Here is an 8222-nt window from a genome sequence, read left to right on the forward strand (position 1 = left end):
AAAACCATATACCCTCTTAAATTTGCTATGATTTCTGTGATACTCTTTAAAATGGGCAAACACAGCGATTTTCATCACAGCTTCTTTCAAATTGTAGGTACATGACGAGATTTTACAGTTGTGCTAAACTGATAAAAAAAATTTAGAGTTTATATGGTTTTTGGGGACGCTTTTTCAAAATTAGAGACGTTTGTACGGATTTTGAACCGTATTTCAAGGTTCATAACTTGGTCTCCGTTCACCCATAAAGCATCATACTTGGTCAAATGACCAATCTTAACACGATCTTTCATGTGGTGGTGTCAGTTCATCGATTAGTTAAAATTTAAAGCTTGCCCCAGTTCCCTGCTAAATTTCGGAATGGCCAATCGGAATGTCGCGAAATAATAGGTACAGAAAACAACTTTTCCAGAGGTATACTTGTTATATATTGTTACTTGGTATATTTAATGTTATTTATTAAACAACATACAATTTTTCTTTACTTTGTACATTTGTACGTGATCAACTTCATCGCAGTTAATTTCGATTTTTTCTACGAAGTGATGCGAACTGTGAAATCACACCCGCAAATTCTGTCTACATCTGTTTCATCGCAATGCCTCATCCGCAGTGACCATGAATGAACTAAAATAGCAAAGTCTAGTTGCTTTATGTGGTCAAAGGTGGCCGCCATGAAAGATTTAAGTGTAAAGCAAACCATCACATTATCTCGGTTGCTTCGATGGCTTAGTGGGAACTTACTCACCCCTGGGGCCCGATGGCCCGAGTTCGGGGCGCAATGGCTCCGGTTGTATCATACGGGATTCTTATCAAGCGGTTAATCTACTATCCCTGGAGAATACACTTTTGTGACTACGATGAAAAAAAAAAAAACTCAACTTGTTTTATAACGTGGTATGTATGGTATGCATCCCGCGTAAAAAGGGTATTGACCTTCAAGGGTAAAAGAAAGGGAGGGTGCGGTTTTCCTCGTCCTCATCTAATCTCTGCGCTGTCTTCCCAGTCGGCTGCACAGCTGCAATCTTTGTTGAGCAACATCTTCGTATTCCTTTCATTGCTTTTCTTGGGCAATCGTGAGGGCCTCCTGTGATGGGGCAATTCCTGTCAAATGGAATAAAGAATGTAGGTATGATTTGAACTCAGCAATTTTACTACGCCTTGGAAAGGGTCACCATTGTTATTTTTCGGACTTTTATTGTATTTCTCAGATAGTATGCGCGCTGGCTAAATCACCGGGCCGTATTCTACAGTACGGCCCGCTAAACTTAGAATTTCGATAAAACGTTATGTAGCAAGTATTTCATGTCGTTTCAGTTACCTAAACTTGTAAAACTGTTTGAATCTTGCAAGCAACTACATTGTAACCCCGCTCTACGGACACCCACTTAATACAAACACCCGTATATAGCGAACCGTTTCGTTTGCCCCGACAAAAAGATCATATATTCTCTCCAAAATTTACCCACTACAGCTTTTGACTCGGGACAGAGAAAAATTGTCCTTAATACGGACGCATTTTGATATGGACAACGGACAATTTTTCTCTGTCCCGTGTCAAAAACTGTAGTCTGCCTCCTATTGCAGTTTCACTTCCTTGGCTTTTTGCTGCAGTCATTGCTCGTAGGCTTCAGGCTCTTTCATGGCCTTGTCGTGTACAGTTAAACTTGAAAAATAAACAACGTACGTTTTCTAGTCGAAATGTCTGCTGTAGCCTTTTATCACTAAAACATTCATGTGTTCGGGCATGTCCCGTTGGTGTCCATATTAACCGGGTTTCACTGTATTTCAAACAGCCAAGAAGATTTAGTGTTTCGGATTTTGACACGGCAATCTTTGTGGCAGTTGAACCTTCCGCTTCCAGATTAACCTCAGAGATATGATAAATATCTTACTAACCTCGTTTTCTCGGTCCTCGTTTTTCCCCATCGTTTTATGTCCCGCGCGCTTCACTCTTGGGCCATAAATCAACGGGAAAAAAAAATCGGTCCATAACTTACAGTAAGGACCTCGAACTCGGTTAGTAAGAGGTATTTACAACTTGGATAGAGTCAATTACTACTTTTATTTTTCTGTTTCCATTTGGCTACTATTTACGGTCTTTTTGGTCGTCGAATTTTACTTGCACCGAATCCAACGGAAATGAGCGAGAACAGCTAAACTGCGCAAAGAGAATATGAAGTAAGAAAGTTTATCTCCATGCCCCATAATGACTAATTGAAATCTATTTTTCGATCTCGGCAGTGCTATTTTTGGACCCAGAATGAATTACGTCATTCTTTCGGAAAAATCGTACGTCGACCTTAAAATAACCGAGGAACTAAAAATAGCTTTAAAATAATTATCACAGCAAGAGGGCCATGTATGGGGAATTAGCTCTCTTATTTCCTATTCTCTTTCTTCTACAATTATCATAGAAAGAGGGTCGTGTGGGGGATAAGCTCTCTTACTTCATATTCTCTTTCTTCTATAATTATCATAGAAAGAAGGGTCATGTATGGGGATAAGCTCTCTTACATCATATTCTCTTGACCGCGCCTATTTGGCAGGGAGGGTAGCACGCTGCTTTGTCTAGCAGTGCTTATCAGTCTCCTAAGATAATGGCGGGAAAATGCAGAAACAAGCTGCCTGCCTTTTTTACCTCAAGCAGTATTTCCTCCATTTGCCTTGTTTCGCTTTTTAGATATACGTATTTTGACATGTTTAAGTGACCAGCATATTTAAGACCATGGCCACGTAGCATTTCACACATTACAGACCCACTCTTTGCCGGTAAATAACACCTATTTATTCTTTTGTATTTGTATGTTCATTATAACCTTTCTGAACTAGTTGCCATGTGCACAATTCACAACAATAATTATTTACTTCTACAAAGCCATTACTTACAATTTACATACATAGAAAAGAGTTAACAAAATGACAGACGTCATGAAAGTGGTCTATAGTTATCGGTCATGTGTCTCTTAGATTTAACTTTGAATTAATAATGATTTTCTTTTTAGTTATAACGCTGTACTATACCTTGAACAAAGTTCCTTTCCCTTATGAAGTAATCCGTTTTGACGATGTCAAAGCTTAACAGTGCCTTTTTGGAGTAAAAGACCAAAAGCCTCTCTTCAATTTCCTTAATCAGTTGCAATGCTTTAGCCATATGCTCTTGAGACACCCAACCCTGGACGTCAAGGACTTTCAGATGTCTTGAACTCTTTACATAAAGAGCAAGCTGCCTATTCTTTGCTCTGATTTGGACGCGATTGGTGATGGGACGTGTTTCAGCATTCAAATGGTGTTCAATATCTTGGAAGCAACTCTCTGCAAAAGCCTCCTTGTTTTCAGTGATGCCAATTTTGGCGGATTTCTCTACATAAAAAGAGGCGACGTAATATCTGTTCTCTGCAGTTTCTTCACCAGCAGCACAAGGTAGCAAAAGCTGAAACAGAGACAATAGAATTCATTCATTTCTAATTAAGAAAAAAAGCAGCAGCTGTTTATTTTTAAAGTTGTTTTGCTCTAGTACTTTTGATGTCATTTGTCATTCATTTATGCATAACTGAAAAAAAAAAGAGCATAAACTGAAAATAAAAGAAAATTACGTTTGCTGAAACAAAAAGCGTATGTATGTATGTACGTATGTAACGTACATAATTCACAAAATAAAGGAAAGAACACCTGTTAGGTTTTAAAGATAAGTAGCAGTACGCTCCCTCTCTTACCTCTATGGAGTCATCAAGCAATTCCTTAGCCCGTGCATAATTCCCTTCCCTACGGGCCACCGCTGATTCAAGATACTTGAGTTTTGATAGGAGGAAACAATGATTGGTAGAATGATATGTCCGTGATATCACCAGGGCGTGTTTTGCATGTTCCTTTGCCTCCTCGATCTGGTTTTCGTGCAAGTCTAGCACTGCCAGCTGTAAAAATGATATAGATTAAAGTCAGTTGTACTTGTGGACTATGCGAAAAAATGTTATCAGCCGTCATGACCTTTAACACAAGCGTCAGTGCTGCGAGGGGTGCGGTCATACATAAAGGAACTGACCTTTGTTGTTGCAAAAACATACACATCGAAAGAACTCTCATTTTTGCTCATTGCACTTCGTACTTCGATTATAATCATTTTCAGATTTGTTTGCCAGAACAAAAAAAAATTTACATTATATTTATGTTTATACAGTAACTATACCAATATTTTTTCTTATAAATAGTTCTTTCTCTTTTTCCTGGGGAGAAAGCATATTAGAAAACCATAGATCAACACTATGAGCTCCATCTCTAAGTAAGAATGAAATTACATTAAGTGTGTGCACACTTAACAGTGAAACGCAATAATATTATTAAGAAGTTAGCACTGAAATGAGATTAAAGCATGATTATACCTACTGAAAACAAAGTATTTTTAACTTAAAAAGTAAAAAACTGAAGAAAGCCGATCGCCATGAGTAAGAATAATCCTTTGAAATATATATTTTTTTATGAACAAACTCGTGCTATTTTTGGACCCAGCAAGTATAAATTTACATAACGGCATTCTGCCTAACCAATCAGATGCCGACTTAAAAATGACCATGGGGCTAGAAATAGATTTCGAATACTTTTCATTGGAAGATTACAATGTATGGCGGATAAGTTCTCTTACTTTATCCACTCTTGTCAAAAAGGGACAAATAAGACAAAATACAGACACACAGATCACACGTTGCAATCTGCATCGCTAACTGACCACATCGTGAGACAAACGATTACACTTTATATTTATTATTACAAAAACAAACTATTATTCCAGAAATGCTTCACTCTAGGTATTTCAAACATGGATTAAACAGTCTTGACAAACCTCATATAATACGAGAGGTATCAAATCTGTGAACCGCGCATGCGTGTCAGCATACTCTTTGAGCCTCTCCAAGTTCTCCATGAAGATCTCTCGCATTCCTTAGAAAAAATAAAATAAGCATTTTCCAAGACCAAAGTGCTGTAAACTTACCCCGAATGTAAAACATAAAATGTACCTAAAACGTACCATCATCTGCTAAACGCTGAAAGCGTTTGACAACGACCTCGAGGCCTGATTTTCTTGATGGGATGTTCAATAGCAGGCCCTTCCTGGTATTGCTCCAGCCAGGGTCCGGGGAGTGGAATTTGCTGTTCCAGACAAGACACAAACAAGTTCTGGTCCCCATCAAAGGGAAAAAGCTTTACGGTGAATGTGAAGACCTTAGGTATCGAGGAGGGAAGCAAGAGGATAACAATTCCTGTGGTTCCTTGTAAATCTCGCCGGAAATTATAATATTCAGCTTGAGTGAAGATCAATCCACTGGGTGAAATATGCACCTTTAAGGAATAGGTTCCATTGTTCTGGAGAGGAGAAAAATGTAGTCAAGCAAACTGAAACAATGACAGACGGTGAGGATCACACTCACTCGTTTATGTACATGCCCGAACTCCCTGGGCGCCATTTAAGCAAGCCGAGAGTGGCAAAATCTCTAAGAACGATTGGGGCCGGTGGAAAAATTGATAGTGATGCTCGACGAAAAATCAAAAAATAATAATCAAACACCAAAATTAAAGGAGATCATACTAAAAAAACCATCTAAATCAAAGCTATAATGGTTGCGCTCAAGACGTTAACGATTACTGCTTTAGATTTCTGTTTGGTCTAGACCACCCACACAGTGTCATGGCGTTTTAGTAAAATTCCTTTCAGAATGGGAAAAAAAAATGGCTTTCCTTCCCAAACTCCTTAAGTGAGACAAAAATCTGCAATTTACACTCCTGAGCGAGACCCCCCCCCCCCCACCCCACATAAAAAAGTATTACTTAATTAATTAATTAATTAATTAATTAATCAATCAATTGTAGCCTTCTTTTAATTTACTTCAGTACAGTATCACCTTACACGATCCTGATTAAGAAAACATCGACCATACAAAAAAAAAAAGTGAACATATTACGTCAGCTGACTTACGATAGCAAAGCCATCTGCAGTGGGAGACATGACACAGCTCCAAATTTCGTCCTCTGGAACTTGCAAAATTTCCAGGCGATATTGAATAGCCACATACGGACTAACCAAAAACTCTTCCTTGACAAGCTAAGAGGACCCAAGGCGCGGGAGTGTTGACAAAATTCTCCAAATGTGTGGCTTTGCTCATAGTGTGTTATTATGGGTCTCAAATCTGTCATGTTGCTTAAATTAAAAAAAAAAGAAATAAATATATAATAATAAAAATAATAACAATGACATCATTATCATTATCATTATCATTATCGTTATCATTTTTATTATTAGCTCCATTTTCCCGTGGCTTCTCAAGGATAAAGAGCAAATTCCAATATATCTTAGCCTTCTCATTTTCAAGCACTGCGTGAGGTAGGCTCTGTTGGTACCATATCTTTCCATGATGACTTTCCTGGAAATTGTACTTATCCAGTAAGCGGTGGTATATCGGCCTTAGCATCCTGTCCTGCCTGGTTTTGTAGTGTGTCTGAGCGATCTTTGAGAAGGCACATTATTATTATTATTATTATTATTATTATTATTATTAGTATTATTATAGGAGGAGAACCAATAATGTTAAAGACATTGATGTGGACGTTGAACTTGCCAGATCTAATATTAAATGACTTTTCTATTTTTATTTTATTATTTATTTATTTATTTATTTATTTACTTGGAAGTTTTAAAACAGTTTTAAATAGAGAAATATCTATATTGCTCGTAAATTTATAGTTCTTACCTTTTGGAGATATTTTAATTTTTGTAAATATTTTTATTATGCAAATAAAGTGATTATTATTATTATTATTATTATTATTATTTTTATTATTATTATTATTATTATTATTATTATTAACAAAGCGGCTCGGTCACGGATACTTAAGCATGTTTGGAACAATTAAAAGCTTTAATTGTATGACACAAAGCCTTCCAGAAACGGCCTATTTTTATGAATGACTGGTATATTTTTGTCTTAAAACTGTTTGTAAGGCTTTTTCGCTGTGGATGGCGCGGTTGAAAATGGATTACAATTTGAAAAATTTAGGCTAAATTGAATCTTTCAAATTGTCTCTGTGCGAAAGGGCCTGCCTGTTTTCTTCACCTACAGAGGAGAATTTTTATTTAAGACATTTAAAGTTGACGTTAGACATGTGTTAAATTCTCTACAACTAATTGTAGGATAGTGTAGATCAAAAATGTCCGAAATGTTTGTGGCAGTGCTGAGCTCAAATGTTCTCTTGAAGCTCCCCCAAAATGCACTAGTGACACTATATATGGTGTTTTATATGAACCCCGTCTTCACGTATCCGGATACTTTTCAATATTACATAAGTATTGAGATTTACTCACTCTAAACCAGTGATGTAAAAATCGTTTTTCACGGACAAGAAGTATTCTCATTGGCAACATTTTTTTCTTCACTAGTGACAAATATCGTCTCAGGCTTCTCTGGTGAAGAAAAATCGTATGACCAATAGAATTACTTCATTTTCCCGCCACTGCAGTCGCGGCCGCGCAGCTGAAGCAGCAAAACAGTGATTTACTAAAAAAATGCTTTGTTCTAGAGAGAGGGGAAAAGATTCTATAATAAATGTAGCTCTACACGACATACACCTTTGATACAAATCACTGAAAAGTCTTGGACAAGTGCAGTGATACATGGCTTGTTTTGGGATGATTAGCTCGTTGTATAATGAAACTTAACAAACCTGTTAGACTGGAATTATTCTTAAAAACCCAACATTTATTTAGTAATATCTCAATACTTATATAATAAATAAATTACACCACGGTTGGTTCGCTTTGTACGATTTGTATTCACTCGTTGTGAAGTATCGCAAACTCACTCGTTCGCTGCGCTCACTCGTTCGTTTGCGATTCTTCATAACTCGAGAATAAAAATCGTACGCGCTCACCAATCAGTAATCTCTATTTTCTGCGACTTTTTTCTGTAAAGTCACTGCTTACGAGCCAGAAGGCCCATCAGGCCGGCGCTTATCTCCGGTTTCAGTAGCATTAAGCGATTAGGAGTATTTATACTCCCCCCTGGATGGGATGCTAGTCCATCGCAGGGTTACCCCCAGCATTACGCCGGTACCCAATTATACACCTGGGTGGAGAGAGGCACCGTGAGAGTAAAGTGTCTTGCCCAAGAACACAACGCAATGTCCCCGGCCAGGCCCCGAACCCGGACCACTCAATCCGGAGTCGAGCGCACTGA

General features: G+C 37.7%; 1 pseudogene; it reads right to left on the reverse strand.

Moving 5' to 3' along the window:
- Positions 1–450: 450 nt before the first annotated feature.
- On the reverse strand, positions 451–5998 carry LOC137996286 (uncharacterized; annotated as a pseudogene).
- Positions 5999–8222: the final 2224 nt, after the last annotated feature.

This window comes from Montipora foliosa, chromosome 3 (genome assembly GCF_036669935.1).
Source record: "Montipora foliosa isolate CH-2021 chromosome 3, ASM3666993v2, whole genome shotgun sequence".
In the NCBI taxonomy this organism is placed as follows: Eukaryota; Metazoa; Cnidaria; class Anthozoa; order Scleractinia; family Acroporidae; genus Montipora; species Montipora foliosa.